Source organism: Phaethon aethereus, assembly GCF_964289735.1.
Source record: "Phaethon aethereus genome assembly, chromosome: 2".
NCBI classification, from domain to species: domain Eukaryota; kingdom Metazoa; phylum Chordata; class Aves; order Phaethontiformes; family Phaethontidae; genus Phaethon; species Phaethon aethereus.
In genome coordinates, this window is record NC_138582.1 from 75,745,649 (window position 1) to 75,764,524 (window position 18,876).

Consider the following 18,876-nt stretch of genomic DNA (forward strand, 5'->3'; position numbering starts at 1 on the left):
AAGATCCAGGAAGTAACATGAGCTCTTCTCTCACCATGAGATAACCCGGTGTCAAATCACAAGGTATGAAGAAAAAAAGCCTTCCCAGCACAGGGAAACAAGAAAACGTTTACCAAAGGGCAGGTGAAGGTACAGGGTTGTCCAGCCGCACCACTAGGGAGTAAGTGACCATCTGCCCGGAGAGCCCAGCCCAGAAGCAGAGAAAATGCTGTCACTGAGCCCAGCTGGACAGGCTGCTGTGGACCTTCGTGTGTCAACACCGCACTGGGGGTCCTTTTGTAACCAGTTCCAAGTTCAGATATTGTAAGCACCAGATGTATTATGCTACTAAATACAAAATCCAGTCTGACAGCCAAGCAGTGTCAAACTGGCCTGCCAAACAGAAGGTGTTTTGATTCTCTGGATTTGGCAAAACAAGCTGACAGGTCCTTCACGTGCTTCTATCTACCAAAAGGTGACGATGGTGATGTAAATGTGCATCTCTGCTGCAATGGCCACTTTGGAAAGAGGACAATATTTAACACCATACTTCATACCAGTCTTCTGCCACAGGTGGCAGCTAATAACAAAGGTCTGAAATAGCCAATGGCTCAAGGAAAGGAAATTATACCCTTTATCACGTCCATAGATTTTTTTCTTTCCGCCCTTTTTAACACGAGGAAAGAAAATCAATGACAATCCATCTTTGACGAATTACCTGTTTTAAATTCCCATCAAAGTTATGGGTTCCCAGTAGCTGTTCAGGAAAGCACGATAAGCAGCCACACTTCTTATCTGGCAGTCAATACCAAAACTTAGTCACGCAGTTTCCTATCACTGATTTACACATGCAAGAAAAGAATACAAGTAGTCTTTGATTATTCCAGATTAGCTGCATTGGAAATACTGCAGAAGAGCTAGTTTATAATTAGCAAGTGAGAGAGCATGACTTTTGGGTTAGTCCACACCACTGTGCTTTGCACTGTTTGAAACCCGAAAGAAGAGTTCCTCCTCTGGAGAAAGGGAAAGGGTAGGAGGAGGAGGTCAAGTTGTATTTCAAACCAGTTCCATTTTTTCCTTTCCTTTTTCCCCCCTGAGGAAAGAATAAGTCATCAAATAAGGCGACATAAGTTTTTACTCTGACTCCTGGGGATTAAAGAAAGCAAAGAACCTCCAAGTGCAGCCCTCTGATATTAAAAGTAACAACAGTATTACTATTCTGTATCTTTCCAGTTACAAAGGATATTATTAACCTATGCTAATTCAGAGTACACTCTTTAGGGAAGAAAGACTGAACACTACTCTGGGAAACTTTTTCCCAGTAGCCCAGGGTATCTAATGAAATGTTAATTTATTGAAAGTAATGCCAAAAGGCAAACTACTAATTAGATAAATGTTCTGCTGTCACTATGGAGATTAGGATATTTGCCCACAATTTCCAATTATACTGCATAACGAGGGAAAAGGAACTGTGCTTTACTAATATCTTATGACTTTAGCATATAAAAAGCACAATACGAATAGGAAGTACTTCATGTACAAAATAAAGAAGAATAAGTACATTCTACCTATTTTCATCTCATGTCCATAGTTTCAGCTGAAGATACTATTTATTCATTCAGGCTTTAAAGCACTGTACATTGTATGCTGTGTCCATTAATAGGAGAGTTAGGGAGAAATGGCAATATCTTTTATTTCCATTACTTAACACCGAGTCTTACCAAAAAGATTTTTTTTTTCTTCTCTTGCGAGTGTACACACACGCACAGATGGGAGTAAAACATCACTTTTAAAGGGAGCTTAAGTATTAATGCAATGAACTCTAAAATCATGCTTATATGGGATCACTTTGCTACTTTACCTCCAAGCTTCACCCACACACATATTTCACAGGCAGAATACAAAAAGAGAAGCCACCTTACTAATTGTCTTTAATTAGTAAATTGCCTGCCTTTTTCAACACAAAGGACAGCTGATGTTCACTCATTAGTGCTTATTAGTAGCAATTCAGGATGTTGGTCTCTTCCCTCTGTTCAATGTTAATCCCATGTTTATCTGCTATGCATCAATTCCCTCCTCTCTGGAGACCCTCACAAATGGCCCCATCTAGTTCATTCACAACATGCTCTTCCCATTGATCATAATTCACATTAAAATACTTATTAACACCCATCTTCTCTTAGGACAATTAAAAGACAGAATCCATAAAGTTTTTCAAAGAACAATGAACTGAGCTGCATTCCATAATCATGAACAAGATTGCTAGTCAACTTTTTAGAAATTAATTCCATTTATTTTATTTTGTTATTCATAATTCTGTTTAACTCTTCAGTATTCCTTACTGAATCAGTACGCAGATCTGCATTTTGTTGTTACTAAACTGCATAACTCATTTATACTATTTCCAGAAGGTCAGATTCTCCAACATCTTTTCATGAGCTTACAAACCCATTTTTTCTAAAAAAAATCTCTCTTGCCAGTCCCTTCAAATCATGTATTATTTTCTGTACACTTCCCTGTATTGCCCAGAAGATTGATACAAGTCATTTAAATGCCACTCATCCTGTAAGCTTTACATCAATTTTCCACACCTCCTCTAGTCACATTAAAAGAATATTACAGGTATCATGGGATCATGAACAGAAAGACACACCATCAGATAGGACAAATGCAATGCTACTTCTCCGAGTCAAACACAGGGTTAACTCCATTTTCAGTCTTCTACGAGATTTCAATTTTTTTTTTTTAATCACAGCGTAAGTGCCAAATCATATCATAAGCCTCTGTAAAGCTGTAAAAAAATATGCATGCATTTCAATTACATTCTCATTTTCTCACATTAACATTTTCTTGAGAAAATACCCAGAGCATATTTTTGAATCTCTATGGCTATTCCTCAATTCTCTTGTCTCTATAAAGAGTAAGTCTACCTAGGAGTAGTGTCCCTCACAGGAGTGACGGAACAAAACCTAAGACACATGCAACAGTCATCAAAACAAATGTTTTAGCCAGAATCACCAGATGCGGATGGCCAGACCCATCAGCAACCACCCTCCCGCTGGGTTTACAGGAACGAAGCAAGAAGAATAAGACTGTCTTTATGCAAGTCGTCTTCACTAAAAATTTAACTGATGTGCTAATTAACACCTTCAGTTTCATATTGAAACCTCATTGAAATCTTAAAATCTGTACACTGTCATGACAAGATGGGTATCAAGAAGTAGAGGTGCTGAGGTACCGGTTCACTGATCTATAGCTGTCTAGTTTGGACAAGAGGAGAACCTGGAAAAGGCATCTTAAGCAGCACTGACCCCACTAGCTCTTTGTCGGTTTTCCATAGCTGGCCAGAAGCATAGAAACAGTGATAGAACCAGATATTTCTATAAGATGGCCTGAAATGCAAGTAGAACTATTTCATTAAGACAGTTTTTCTGTAATAAGTGTTCCACAAGAGCTGTTTGAACTTTCTTGGATCATAGCTAGTATCGACACAGTGGTAACTGACCCACATGATCCAACTATTATAGTACCTATGCTGCAACCAAGAAAGCATCATGCACACACACAGACCTTAAATGCCACCATCCCAACAATTTCATGCATGTATATTTATGAGTGTATATATATGCATATATTTTAGATTTTTTTTCCCCTGCAGTTTTCAAAAAAGTAAAAACTGACTGAATTTGAGAGTCAGATCCCTGAACCAAAAGTTGAGCCCTAAGAAGAGAAGGAACAGCTCTGTCTCAGAAGCCAGAGACAAACAAGTGCAGATAAAAACCAGAACTTGGGGACAGCATCATCCACTGCCTGTAACCACAACATACTTTTCTATCCTGCACATTCCTGCTTCATTCATTTCCCAAACACCTTCAGGAAACAAGACAGGTCACACACACTGTTGTGCCGGTATTCTCAGAGCAGACCCACGGTATGATTTCAATAAGGCAAGGCATGAAGAAAAAGAAGTACATGATCATATTACTACTGACTGAATTGTAATCTATGTGTCCAAAGGGGAGGGTGGGGGGAAATCAAGGTTACTTTCACAATTTTAAGACAAACATTTATGGTACACAAAAATCTTGTAATGATCTCCACATAAGTACTTAAGAATAGTTTTTTAAAAAGTGAAATAGAATGATAGTTTCAGCACAAGAAATTTTATTGATGCCCTTGTGAGTCATCACCACAGCTAGAAACTCTTTAAATAACTCATGCAAGTGTTCCTTATAAGTTGCCAGGAAATCAAGAATATAGGGTGGAAGCTCTGTTTATCATCTTTTGCAGGTAACCAAATCTAGCTAGTAATGGCTAGTCCCTCAACCTGCAGGGCCAAAATAATTAGCGCTGCAAGGCTATCAAGCCCAAGAGGAGTCAAAATAGTTTGACAGTAATATACCAGTGATGACTTCTTCCTTGTTTCATACACTGACTCACAGAAAGAGGTAACACCCATTTCTCTTCGTAAAGAAGCCCATGTTGCTGTGCAATAGGAAACGTTGTCATTTCTCTGAATTTCAGAGTTGAAGCACATCACCAAAAGGAGCAAGGAACAACAGGGGGAAAAAAGAACAGCAGCAAGAAAAGGTGACGATCAGCCAGTTACCGGATGCCAATAAACGACCATTGCCACTTTCAGAAACTAGTTGAATGAATCGAAAAAGAAAAAAAAAACCAACTGAGCTCAGTCATTGTTTTCATCTACTGCCTTTAGCTTTTTACAGTCCAAGAGAAACACCCAAAGCCGGAGGGTGGGGGTGCGAAAAAAACAAAATGCCCGCTTCCAGACACATGCAACCCACACGTCAACACGCAGACTGCTGTCTGCCCACCCGAGTACTGCCACCTGCTCCATCTTGCACACACTTGCGAGCGCTCCACATACACACCAGCCTTGTCCATCAAGAAGCCCAGAGGGTAAATAATTCAATGCAGAGTCAACACATACCTTACCATGCCAACAGAAATTCCTGCAAGTCTATGTTTTCTCTTCTTCCAGAAGGCTTTGCTAGATTAGCATGCATCCGAAGTGGACTTTCCTTTGGCTTGTTTTAACTTCTCTGTCCCAAGGCAGCAGTAGGCTGGCAGAGGTTAAGGTGGGGGAAATGCCAGAGGCACCCTCCCACCTTTCTGAAAAGCACAGCAGAGCCACAAACCATTAGAAAAGGTTCTCCTCTTCCCTGCTCGTTCAAAGACCACAGAGCTGTATGTTTCAACAAACAATCAGAGAGATACTCTTTCCTCACCCCCAATGCCCTGCCTCAAGAATCCATTCAGAAGAAGGTATTTTGGACAAGTGTCTCCCAAATGCCAAGATGTTACCAAGTCAGCAGCCAGTGCATGCAAAGATAGAGCCAAATGTTCTCATTTTTTTATCTTCCATTTAAATAAAGGTATGCACACTTCAAAAATTCAGTTCAGATAGTGATCAAGGATCACATTCATAGGATTAAGTGCCCTACATTATGAGATAGGAGGATATGCTTGTTTACCGTTGTTACTACAAATCACCAGAACCACTCAACTTTGCAGCCACTAGCTAGAAACACAACCAACCCTCACCAGACTTCCAGTAATCCGAGCTAGAGCTACTGAACAGATTATTTTGCTCATTTGGTTGCTTCCAAAATCACAGGGAAAGGGAATGAGAAAGGGAGGAGAGATTAGAGTAATCCAGTGTAAAACTGCAGAAATAAAAATCCCTCTTCAACTCTAGCTTCTGGCAGAGACACTGAAAATCATTATCTTACTCAAATGTCTTGGCTCATCTTTCATTTACACATTATTGGGTGGTAACTGTTCTCATTAGCGGTGGCATGCTCCTTATTCACCTACTACATGCTTTTGCAGAGTAGCATTGATAAAAAGCAAAGTTCCTTTACGCTCAGGTTTTCCTTTCTAAAGCCAAAGCCTGATTTTGTTTGCTTTACACATCACAAGCCCAACACATTTGCACACTCCAGCTACACAGTTTTTAAACATGCTCCCTTCTGGTTCCGCTGTTTCCAGTGCAATGGCAATCCCATTGACAAGGCCTACAAATGCCAGTTTTCCTCCTGCATTGCCATCTCCTCCTCTTCTTTACCAAAACCAATTTCTACCCAGGAAAAAGGAGAAAACAGCAGCTCTGCCTGCTTACCAGCCAAAACACATTCCATATTTCTAAGCAAACAGCACAAACTGATTGGTGCAAATCAATATTTAATACTCTCCTATTCAAGGCTAAACTTCAAACTTGAACAACCATGCTACTTTCAGAAGGCATCATATTTTACTGCTTTCGAAATTTCATTGCAGATTTTCTGCAATGGCACACAGATAGCCCTTTAAAATGTAACAGGATTGCTGTCACTGTTAGTTCTCACAGAGTAATGAAAAATGGGGATGGTCTAATTGCATCCCACAGACCACAGCCAACCCATCAGAATAATTATCTGGCTTCAGAACCACCCCGACTGCCATCTCACCGAGGGCCTCAGTTTCCCCCTTCTTACATGAGTAGGTGCTAACCGGTCTGTGCCAGGGTCATGCATGTTCCAGTCATCAGCATTTTGGGTAACATCATGGAGAAAGACCAAAGCATCTAGCCCAGGAGTGATGCCACATCTCAGGTAAAACACTTGACATTAGTGAGATGAAAGTAAGTAATCTGTATGTAAGCCAAATATTAGCGCCCCAAATTAATGGTGTACCCTAAAAACTGCTCTCATCTTCAAGTATGACAGCAATGCAACATACAATCATTGTGTCCTGATTTAGAACTCCCTATGCTCGAAATAGCTCCATTGCAATTGCTTAAAACAAAACTATATTCCTTCTCTCACCACTTTTTTTTCTTTTTAAACATAGTTTTGTAACTCAAAGTATTTTCTTAAAAATCCTTTTAAAATTGCAGTAAAACCAATATTTTCATGAGGTCAGAGTTTTAAAAGTAAGGTCAGGGACATGCTCTATATAGAAGGCTGTTTATGGAGAAAGCAGCTGTGCCACCTTCAGTCATTCACACTCAACAAAAGTCAGCAAGGTTTCTGCACTGTTGCAAACTCACTCTTCCAGACTCATTTAGAGGCTAGAGAAAAAAAAACAAACTGATTTGCAACTTTACATTATAAAAAGTAATTTAGCATGTACAACAGTATTCCCCAATTTTGCAGCTCTTCAGGAGCTATTAGCATAGCCTGTAGGAGTAGTTATTAATGCTTATGTACCTCTGGTTTATTCTTAGCACAGTAGTTGCTGTTGTCAAACTACTTCAAACGGTGTATGCTTTGTGGAGCTTGCTGCACTGGTGGAGCCATGCCTATGGATGTATTACAGGTGTAGTCCGCAGGTTCGTGCAACTGGGCATAGGGCTGTCAGAGCACAGTTACTTAAAAGGAACTGCTACTCCGCTATGAAAGCGCTGGCATTTTGAATGTAGCCGGCAACCCTAGTCTGAAACAGCAGCTTTTATCTCTGGCCTGTTAGACGCCACAAAATACTCCCGGGGTCAGGTAATACTTCAGTGCATGAAGTGAAACATTAATGCCACATTAAATCCTCAAGAGCCACTGGAACAATATGCTGCCAATAAAAATATTCTGCTGAAATAATAAAGACACTGAAAACAAACACAGAAAGCTGTTATATTAACATTATGGGTTTGACATAAGAATAACAAAAGGAAGTTCAGAGTTCAAAATTCTGAAACTGCTATTTCGGGGGTCTCAAATACAGGCAACACACCACAGCAAAAGTGTAACATGTAGATGCCTACCTGTTGCTAGTCTTAGACAATTATGTCACTAACTCGCAGACCTTTTGCTTCACGATTCCCTTTAACACAGTGCTCCACAAGGAGCAATCTGGAGTTTACCAGAGTATCCATGTCCAAATATGACGCTGTGGCTTCCAACAGCAGCCTCACAGGCATTGTTAGAAAGCGTATGAGTGCTCAAAATGTCAACTAGGATGGAAGAAGAGGGGCAAATGAATTCATCTAGAGATGGGGGTTACTGCAATGTTTCATATAAACTTTAAAAAGCTAACTGAAAACACTAAAAATAATTTAATTTCTGCATTAAAACTAGGCAGAATTGCATGCTGCATGGGGAACTAACACACATCCTTTCTCCCCCACCTAATTAAAATATTTTAAGTTAGATTAGTTAAATTTGAGATTACCTGCAAACCAAACAGCCACCAGTAGAACTTAACAAAGTCAAATTGTGTAGGCCAACAACTCACCAGTTCTTTAACCCAAACAACCCTACTGCATTTTCTAGTCTTCTCACAGTAAACACAATGAACCTACAGGATGAGAATAGCCTAACCTCTGCATCCTGTCATTAACTTCTTGGCATCTAGATTCTTCCATGCCCTTTCCCCATCCATGTTCGGCTTTTCCTAACAAAGAAAAACTAGCTTTTCTCACCTGCATGGCTAAGTACATCTTCAGCTGAACATAAAGGAGAGCAACCATAAGAACAGGATCCTTTATTTGGAAGTATATACAGATTTTTGGCTGACACACAGGGGATGCCTACAGCTGACAAGCTCTCATTACCATTTAGCTGGAATTACTGTGAAGGTATCCAAGGAAATGGAAATAATCTCTAAGAAGGAGATAGGTCAAGAAGAGCGAGAGGAAGAGGGAAAGGATTAGCTTCAATGGAGTTTACCATCTGAGGAATCTTTTCTTCAGTGTGTGTAGGAAAAACATTGAGTTAAAATCTCAGAAATCATTCTTTTAAAGGTAAGAAGTAGTCCAGGAAAGAAAAAAAAAAATCACACTGAATTTGTGTCAAACAATTCCATCTGGCTTCTTTTGTACCTCTGTTAAGCTGAAAACTGTGAAGTACATCTTATTTGAAAAATAATTTTTGAAGTGATGTAGCAGAATGAACTTATGACTTGCAGCCTTTTATTCTTAATGCATGTCCCTGAGAACAAGCTTTCTATTAGAATCCTCCACCTTGCTTGAGCAGTTAAAAGACACAAGTTGTTCTAAGGCTTCCACCATCGCTCCTCTACCGACATTTGGGACGCCGCAGGTTGCCTACTACCTTATCGCAAAACTAAAACACTGCACTACTGCAGCACCGCCCACACCATTTACAGAGGACACAGTAAGCAAGCAATAAATGCAATCCATCTGCAGCAGCGGTGGTTTCACTGACACTGTGGCTGAACACCTACTAGACAATATACCACAAAAAGTAAGATACTCATCTCTAACCTAAAGTGCAAATAGCATTTCCACCCACATGACTCGCATCTGCACCCTTTTAAAAATAATGCAGTTGGAATGTCAGTCCTCAGATAAGACATAATTAACCTCTTCTCTCAAATACTGATCTTATTTGCATCTATGATCCCTCTTCTACAAAAAAAAAAATCAAAACTAAGGAAAACAGAGAAACTAGAGACAAGATACCAGGCCATTTGGAAACCCAGAGCAGTGAGGTTTAGGAGAAAACAAGAACAGCTTCAGCAGGAAAAGAGCGAGTAGTAGATCTGAAACTACTGCAGTTCTAGCAAAAAATCACAAACTTTTGAGGGCCAAAGCAGGGAGGATTTGGAGTTGATGAGAGTGAAAGAGTCAGTAATAGAAACAGGAATCCCAGGGTAAATTGTCTTTTGTTATAATCACAACTTGACTCAAAGGCTTCTTGTTAGTTATCTGAAAGCTAAAAAAAACCAAACACCCCCTAAAAAAACCCAAAAACAAACCATCACCAAACAACACACACACAACCACTGCAAAACAACAAACCAAAACACTAGCACAAACCCATGGGTTAAGATATAGGAAAATACACTAAACACATTCACATCAAGTGTTTGTGTGGAATACAAAAGAAAATAAAACATGGCAGGATTACCAAAGAGAACATCCTACATTTGTCAACAGAACAATTTTTCAGACATAGCCTGAATCTCAGAGGTTTAAATGAAAGATTTTGTCTACTAACATTTTAATGACTACAGTCATCAACTCTTCCTAACACTTAGACCTCCTCTTAAAGGCTTTGTGGTTTCAAAACCTAACATCAATTGGAAAGTCATTAAACTTTTTAATCATGCTCTTTCAAGAGAATGAATCTCACTACAAGAACATTGAAAAAATAGTACCCTGCAGACTCTCTTAACTACTACTTCCAGATTTTATAAAAGTAGATGAGAGATCTAAAGTCAGACTTTCTACCCTTTAGCAGAATTTATTTGGCATTTATGCTTCATCTTTTTTTTTTCCTCATTCATTTCTTCCTTGTTTGATTAGCTGCCAAGCAGTTTCAACCCCCAGCTTTAAAACAGTTGTCTGGACTAGAATAGGCAAACAAAAAGAGAACCCCTGCATTCATCAGGATCACATCTGAACAATACTGAAACAGAAAACCACACTCTCCAACTCAGTTACAAGTAAAATATAAGTTTGTAAGGAAAGAATGAATGCAGCATTACCAGCCATATCTCAACAACATTAATTCCTTGCCTACACTCTAATTACCCTGTTTCAAAGGGCATAGAGAGAAAATAACTAGAAACAAATTGCGTCAGTCAAACTCCTGATCTATTTTCCCTGGCAGCAGAAAGACTCTAAATGGTATCAGTGAGGACTAAGTGATGCCATAAGAGAACAAAAAGACCAAGATAGTTTGGGGAAAAGCAAGAGAGGATCATGGTACTCAAAAAAAAAAAAAAGTTGATTATGCTCTTAGCCTTTTTCAGAGCAAGGGAATAAATAAATACAAAACTGTTTAAAAGGGAGCTTTAAATTCAGTACATAATGGTCCAATAAAGCTCATAATTAGAGTTCAAAGCTTAGAGATCAAATGCAGCTAAATGCTCCCAGGAATTGGAAGACTAATTTCTTGTAATTAAGAGCACATAAAACATATATATTTCAAGATATCAGCCACCCATATCTATTATTTAAATTGGTCCGTTAGGGTGGTACTCGAATATCCCTGTAAACCATCTGGTATTAGCTACTGTAGATCGCTGCCATAGTTATCACTTTCTTCTATGCACAAAAGGACCACAACGTACCCATACTTTACTATAAGTATAAAAGCTCATATAAACCAAACTACTTGGGGACCGTGTTTTCTGTGCTTGCTCCCAACATTTAAAAAAAACCCACACCACAAAAACACAAAACCACATTTGAATAACCAAAATAAAAATAAAACACAAATAGTGGTTTTGATAGGTAACGTAGGTCAAACCCACTAAGATTGAATATGGTTTTTTGCAGTACTTGGTTAATTGAACTTACAGATGTCTAGCTTGTCGATTCCAAATGGATTTGCCTGTGGAAAAGATGCTGGAAATGTTCAGAGACACCTACAAGACCAAACATACACGGCACCTTTATGTACCTACATGCTGTCATCAGCCAAATTGGCACTGGTGAACTTCAGAGCAAATAGCCTCGTGGGTGTAACTGCAGTCCCCTGTCCAGCAGTTGCAACAACTGTCTTGTGGTTACTTTTACCATAGATCACTTTGATAGTCCACCTCATGACAAATGGTTGGGTTTCCTTGCTATGCAACTGGGCACCAAGCTGTCAAAACAGCCCAGGAGCAGCTGGTTGGAAGTGTCTGTGCAGATTTGTCTCCAAAGTCACTGTATAGACTAGCTGGTTGGGTATTTTCGGGAAGGTGCAGGAACACCATATTTGCAACCTCATAAAACTTGAGACTTCACAATTCTGCAATGGAAGACGACTTTGCCCAAAAAAAGCTGCAATAAACACATTGATTTATACTTTTGAGTGTGAATGTGGATATGGTTTATGAAGGAAATGTGAATGCATGTAAAGGAGACACCTTTAATACTAAAAGTTGAAAAGAGTTTGAAGGTTTTCACATGGAGAAACATGCCCAATACTTGCAGTTTGGAACAAAGCTAGGAGTAAATTTAAAACAGTGGGAAGAATCACACTTCCAACAGCAGAATCAACCCTAAGGTGGTTAACCCAACATCACACAGCAAGCTTTTCACACATCCAGAAAGAGCAAATGTTCTCTCAAGCCTTAGATCAAGGTACTCAACATAAGCTCATCCCCCCTCTCCAAACATGGCCTTTTGGTACTTACTGCATTCTCAAAAGTCTGGAAACAAAACTATATGCTCTCTTCTGACACAAAAATTAATTATATACTACCTTATGCTAGAAAAATCATCGTGTTAACTAAAAACAATGAACAAAGTAGGTTTCCCTTCCACAAAGTCACTTTAATCTCATCAAAAAGTATCTGGCTCAAATAAAATGTAAAACTCCCCTCTCTGATATAACAGCAGGCGTTTTGAACAACTAGTAGGAAGAGGAGAGACAGGTATGTCTCTCACTTTCCATATTCTCTCTATAATCACGACACTCTCTCGTCACTGACTTAAAAAATAGCACAGCCCTAAAACACAGAAACAAGTAAACACCACATTCAAGAAAAAAAACTAATAGCCATTACTCACTCTCTCTCCAGTATTGACTTGACTATGAATTACAGCAAAAACTAATTTATTTTCAGCATGAGCTTAACCGCTACTGCGCCACAATAAGATAACTGAGCTTTACCTCAAAGCTGTAGCTATTCATCCTTCCAGTTTCATTCATTACAGGAAAGTGTCTTGCGTAGCTCACACGCTCCAGTGAGAGCTAGCTACAGTCAAAAACTCTGAAATACGAAGCACAAAGCTCCGTTTTGTTTGCCAATTAATTTGAAAGCAGTTCTTACAGTGGGAAGAGTAGCTTGGCTAGGTTAAGCTGCCATCTTATACTACACAGTAAAAGGATGGAGGTAAAACCCTGATGTAAAAAAAAAAAAGCATAATAACAATTGCAGTTTGCAAAGCATCAAGGTCTTTGGTGCCATTCTAATCTCACAATATATACACCGGTGTAACTTTATCGGCTCCACAGGGATGATGTCATCTTCTCCAACAGCGTGTCAGTGAAATAAGAAACAGGTCCTTTCAACATGCACAAGGCCCAAACCTTTTGTTTGGTTTTCAGTGCTCAAACCCTCCCCTGTTGATAAACTAACCCTGCTCTATTTAAAAGGGGAAAAAAAAGGACTGAGTATTGGGGATGCATTCAAAAGGCGGTCCGTGAAAGAGGAAAGAGTTTTGAAATTCTCCACAGGTGCTTTGCTGTCGTAGTTGGTTGGTGCATGGCCATGGCAACCCCGGGTGCCCCAGGGCATCCCTGTGGCCATGGAGACCTGTGCTTCTCCTGCTTCCAGTCCCTCTGGGCGACCTTTCACTTCCCAGAGCAAAAAATAAATTAAAAAAAAAAAAGGCAAGGGGCAACATTCAAGCCTATCCTGGCAGTGGTCCAAAGGAAAAAACCCAAACAAAACACAAGCCAACAACAAAGATCCACAGATTGGAAAACTGCTGACAACCTAAGTAGTAGGAAGTTTCTGATGATCCAAAAGCTATTGTGAAGCCCAATTAAAAAGAAAACAACAGCTATGGTTGTTCAGCTTGGCCTGGCAAGGAATAGCTGAGTCAATCATCCTAAAACAGGAGAGGAATGCACCTTTTTGTCATGCATGAAGAAGGTTCAAAGTAGGAAATTAAAAATACACTTTCCCCCTCCACAAAAAAAAAAAAAAAGAAAAAAAGAAAAAATCAGAAAACATTTTGTCTAAGTGTTACTTCAGTGCAAAGAGCAACTATGCATACAACAAGACATTCCTACTCTTTCTTCCTTTTTTGAAAATGGTACTTTAATTTTTACAGCAGCAGTATTTCAGGTTGGTTTTTTTGTGTCCTCCTTTTCTGAAGCACTTCATTGCTCTTCACTGGTAGAGCAAATGTCCTGCTAGCTTTTATGTTTAAATACATGCTTCAAACAGATTTCAGGTTATTTGGTTTTAGACAGAGAAATAAGCCCCAGATGTTTCACCGAGAACGTTTTCCACCAGGAAATTCATGGCCCTTCCAGATGTCTCAGATACCTAATAGTCCAAACTTATTTTTCCTACGCGACAGCCACAAATATTTTCTTTCCAATAAGTTGCTTATGGGGTTATTATAAATGTGTCCATAAATTATGGGTGTAGACTGCACCAGATGGATTTAGGACCATTTAAAAGATGAGCAGCAATTAAGTCTTCCTAGTCCTTGCATCTTCGAAGCATTTTGCATATTCTCTATCCTTACTTGGCATACTAAGACAAGCAGAATTTGACAGAATGAATATACTTAAAAAAATACAGAAACTGTATTTGCAATTACATGAAGTAGGTGAAAATGAGAGTTTGTATCCATTTCTATAAGCTTTGTAAACTACTATTTGACTGGACAGTCTTGCTATAGTTTCACTGATGTGAAGACCTATAAAACATCTTTTAAGTAGTAAGACACAGAACCCCTGATGGTCATGATTTTTCAGTTATGTTGTGTCTCCCTCTGCTTTTCTTTATCAATAGGTAACTTTCCAATCTCCTGTAGGCAGTAACTGCTGCCTCTTTCTCTCCACCAGCACAGGGACTAACTACCCTTGCTAATGTTGTCTCTGTACCGCAGTTATCAGTCATCTTCCCTCTCAAATTGTTTACTGTGTTAACATGATCCAGTTAAGCTATCAGCAAGTGGTTCCGACATTGAGGCCTTACAGCTCCTACTTCTGTTTCAGACCTAAGGAAAGGCTCACATACCCGTCTAAGAAAAGAACACTACTTCTCTTTGCAGCTTTGTCTTTTTTTTTCCTCAGAGCGCAGCACAAAAATTCTAAGCAAGCAACGCTGGAAAGAAAAATTAATATCACGTCCTTTTTCTTAAATAGGAAATATGTCAGCTGCCATCTTGGGCAGTACTATACAAGACTGAGTACATAGGTTTATTTAACGTACTCTTGTCTGATTATTCTGGCAGCAACACCTCCTTACTCCTCATAGATACACATGCACAATTCCTAAAGATGCTGGGACTCCATATGGCCACCTGTAGGGACAGACAGATTCTGCACACAGATTGCCAAAAAAATATATTAGGAAATACCAAACAGGAAAAGATTAAGGTCCTGATTTGTAGGGAGCAAACAAAAAGTAAGTGTTCTCCCTCACTGGAATGAGAGTCAGATCTCATCATAGTTATAGTCATACACTGACTTCTCATTCTCACCACAAGCCCAGCTCTTCCACAAACCTGCACGCACAGTCATCTTTAATACCTCCTGTGTCTCAGAACAAAGTAGAAAGCTCTGGCAACCTAGCTTACAAGGATTTGCTTAGAGTATGTAATTTTGTTTAGCTCTGAAGAAGGTATGTTCTTGTCTCAATTAGGTGTTTTCCCTGAACATATTCAGAGAAGATAATCTTTAATGGAATGATTTTTTTTTTTTTAAATAGACTAATTGTAAGAAGTCATATCTTGAGCTCCACTAGCAAAAAATTTAAACATCTTGGTTTTATGTTTATTGGGGCACAAAACATTTTTAGTATAAGAATGAAATCTATGATATTTCTCTTTTACTCTCTTCTTTTCCAGTTAGACATAATGTTTATGATACAAAATTGCACTATGTTCATAATAAGAAATTGCACTGATGAGTAACCACAAGCCCTATGCACCAGTAAAGTTAATACACACAATTCATTCGTCCTGACTGCCCTTCCTGAGCCATTTGAAAATATGGATTACTGGTGAATAAATATAGCCCTTCTTTAGAAACAACTTATTAAATAATCAGGGTAGGGGGTTGTAAACAGCCTAGAGCATAGATCTGCAGTCAATTTCTACTACACTTTGCAATTGTTATATAAGTGTTAACTATGTCCTTACAGCGGAGGGGAGCCACGACACAAAGTTCAGCATTGCGTACAAAAGCCAGCAACACTGCGAGTACGTGACAGACAGAAGTCCTGAGAGCGAAGCTTCGCTGTTTAAGCTTACCCAGGATCTCTGAACCCCTGCATTAGGCTCCCCGCATTAGTTTTGGCAATGCTGGTTTTCCTGTCTGTAGGAGATCAGGGCAGCAAAAATCCTCCTACAGAGAGCGTTTGCAGTCTTGGCCACCACTGGCACTGGATCTTAAGTTTCAGGACCTTGCCTGGCCTCTGCCTGCCTCCCTGCTCCTACTCAACCTAGAAAGATGGCCTGTGACCATAAGCCCCCAAAATGCCAGAAAAGTGGAGGTTAGCTGGTCCCGACACAGACGGTCCCTGCTCCAAAAGCAACCTTCACATCTCCGGTCTCCCCACAGGCTGCCTGGGCAGAGGCCGAATCAGCAACCGCCTCAACCGCTGTCAGGCGACGACCAAACTGCGCGTGAAGAAAGGTGACGGGCTACAAAGGCCCAGCTGGCCCCTCTCCCCCAGAGAGCTGGCAGCGAAGGGAAGGAGACAGCCCACATGACGAGGCCGTAAGGCCACATCAAGCTAAATAACACCTATGTTTTTGTTTGGATGGGTTTTAATTCATTTGAATTTTAGCAGACTCACTTCATTAGCTTGAGTTTTGGTTGAAACACCTGATGTGGTCCCCAGCGACCTCCTGTCAGTTCTTACAGGAGAGGTGGTCAGAGGCCAGCCTATGCCACAGCCAGCGAGACCTACGGCTCCTCCAGAGAACTAAAGCATCAGTGGATTAAAGATTTCAGCCATCAGGCATGTGCAGTAACTTTTTTTATCCTGACAGTACTGAGATAGTCTAGACTTTAGAGATATTTACACACCCTAACAGCCCTGTGAGCTGTGGGGGGAGCAGGGCTCCCTGCCACGCAAAGGTGACAGAAACAGCTCTCAGTCACTCGTTGCGGTGAGACACCAAACCAGGAAACTGAATCCATAAAACAACAACAACAAAGCCTACATAGCTTTAGGGCACAGAGGGTCACGTTGCAGAAAGGCATATAAGAGCACCTCAGCATATAAATGAAAACATAACACGTCAGGGGCTGACCCAGGGGTCTCCGATTCCCTCCCGCTACGGCCTTGGTTGGAATTCAGCATCAAGTCACACTTGAGAACAGTGGCACATTTAGCACAAAATATTCAAGAGATTCTTTTCCCCAGTCATAGAACTTTTTGGTACACTATGATCATCTTCCAAAGAGTGGAATCAAATCATTGAATGATTTCCATTCCTGAAGGGTCAGCCCTGACTGCTAAACAACAGTGTCACAATAACAAGCCGACCCTCCTTTGCCTGGAAAAGACATAGTGGTTGCCGAATCCTCAACACAATGCTATGAGAAAGGAATCTATATTCATTACTGTCTATGGTTATACTTATGCCAAGAGTACTTTTGGTTTGCAAACCGCTCTGCTGAGTTACCCTTTAACATGTCAAGATTCACACAGCTCTATAATCTTTGGTAACATTTCATTTGCTTGCAAACCTAAAACAATATAAGAAATACAAAAAATTCCATGCAAAGGCTATAGCAGTTGCTGCCTGACTGATACACAAGCCCAAATGATGGCTTGTGATGAAACAGCCATTCCAATACCAAGTAGGGTGTATTTTTTTCCCAGGAAGGAGAAAAAGCAGAACTATCAAGTTGAACAGACAAGTACAAACCAGAAGCTGTTTAGTCTTACATTATGCAGACTGAATAATATGACAGTATGATCAAAGCACACTAACAAAGGGGTAACAGACAATAGAAGTACATAATCACAAGTAAAAGCGAGATAAAGGATGCATATCAGCTGTGCTCAAAGCGCACTATGTGTCTGTTCAGTAACCAAGTAATATCTACAATATGTTTGAAGGAAGGACCAAGGTTTTGGTTGATAAAACAATTACTGTGATTTACACAAGGATAGTGTTACTACAGAGACTTACTGCTTAAGCTGTTGCTCCACTGTAAAGATCTCCTGAAAAAATAACATTCGAGAGTCCAGCTGAGCTGCATGTTAAGGCCATACTCACAGTCCACTAGTCCACTGCATCCACTTGAGATGACTCAAATTTCCAAGAAAAATGCCTCCTCTGACCTATATCTAGAAAACCTCAGTGTCAATAGCTAAGCAACTAGGAAAATGGCTTCTAAGTACCAGTCATCCATCACCGTGCTATGGAGACACACAGGAAAATAAAAAAATTACTTACTGTAAGGTCTGGTCTGGAGTCAAAGTATTAGCCAGCACTGTGTCATCAAGAGCATGGAGAAAATAGCCTCACCTCTGACAACCGTCCCAGTACAACCTGGTAAGACTAAACTTAACTAAAATATATTTGCATTGAGAGGACCTTACACATCAAGAAAGTCTCTCACTACATATGCCAATATGGTGTGTTCCTTCAACAATTATTTTTGCAAGTAAATCTCTTCCCATCATTCATTCTCTATAGTTTCTCCCAAAAACTGAGGGTGGCTCAAAAAAATCCGTTCTCAAATCCAGTGTTAAGATTAATGTGGTATTTTTATTTAGCTTCTCATTTATATGTTCCTTCTTTACTTTCTCCCAATTTATATGACCTAAACTGCTATAGCAAAAATGTATACTGTTTTTTAAACTGAGTTCCTACTCATTAATACAATTCCAAATATCACTAGTATTCTAACAGGAAACACATCAGTTAAAAGGCTCCTAAGCTCATTTAAAAGCACATCCCGCAGGCAAGTCTCATTAACACCTTCCCTGTGTGAACTACATAATTCAACATGCCAAAACTAGGGTGATTGCAGCCTGTGTCATATTGTCAAACATCACCACTGCCCTGTATGTTTGATTTCTATTTTTAATACAAATACGGAATGGTCCACTCGCATTTAACAGTGACGGCACCCTCTGGAGAGGTCAGAAATGGAGATACAGGTCCCTTCAGGCAAAGGAGGAGACTGAATGTTGGCAAGAGGTCCGTTTCCAAATCAACCTGATTAAGCAGGTATTGACATCACTATCATGACAAATTTTGTAAAACCTTTAATCCCAAAAACTTTTCCAACA

At 39.8% G+C, this 18,876-nt stretch overlaps 1 protein-coding gene across 3 annotated transcripts in view; it reads right to left on the reverse strand.

The window, feature by feature from the left end:
- Positions 1-18,876, reverse strand: part of FHOD3 (formin homology 2 domain containing 3) — a gene marked incomplete at its 3' end in the record, with an annotated part of 418,667 nt that overhangs the window by 383,484 nt on the left and 16,307 nt on the right. The gene's annotated exons all lie outside the window — the stretch shown is intronic.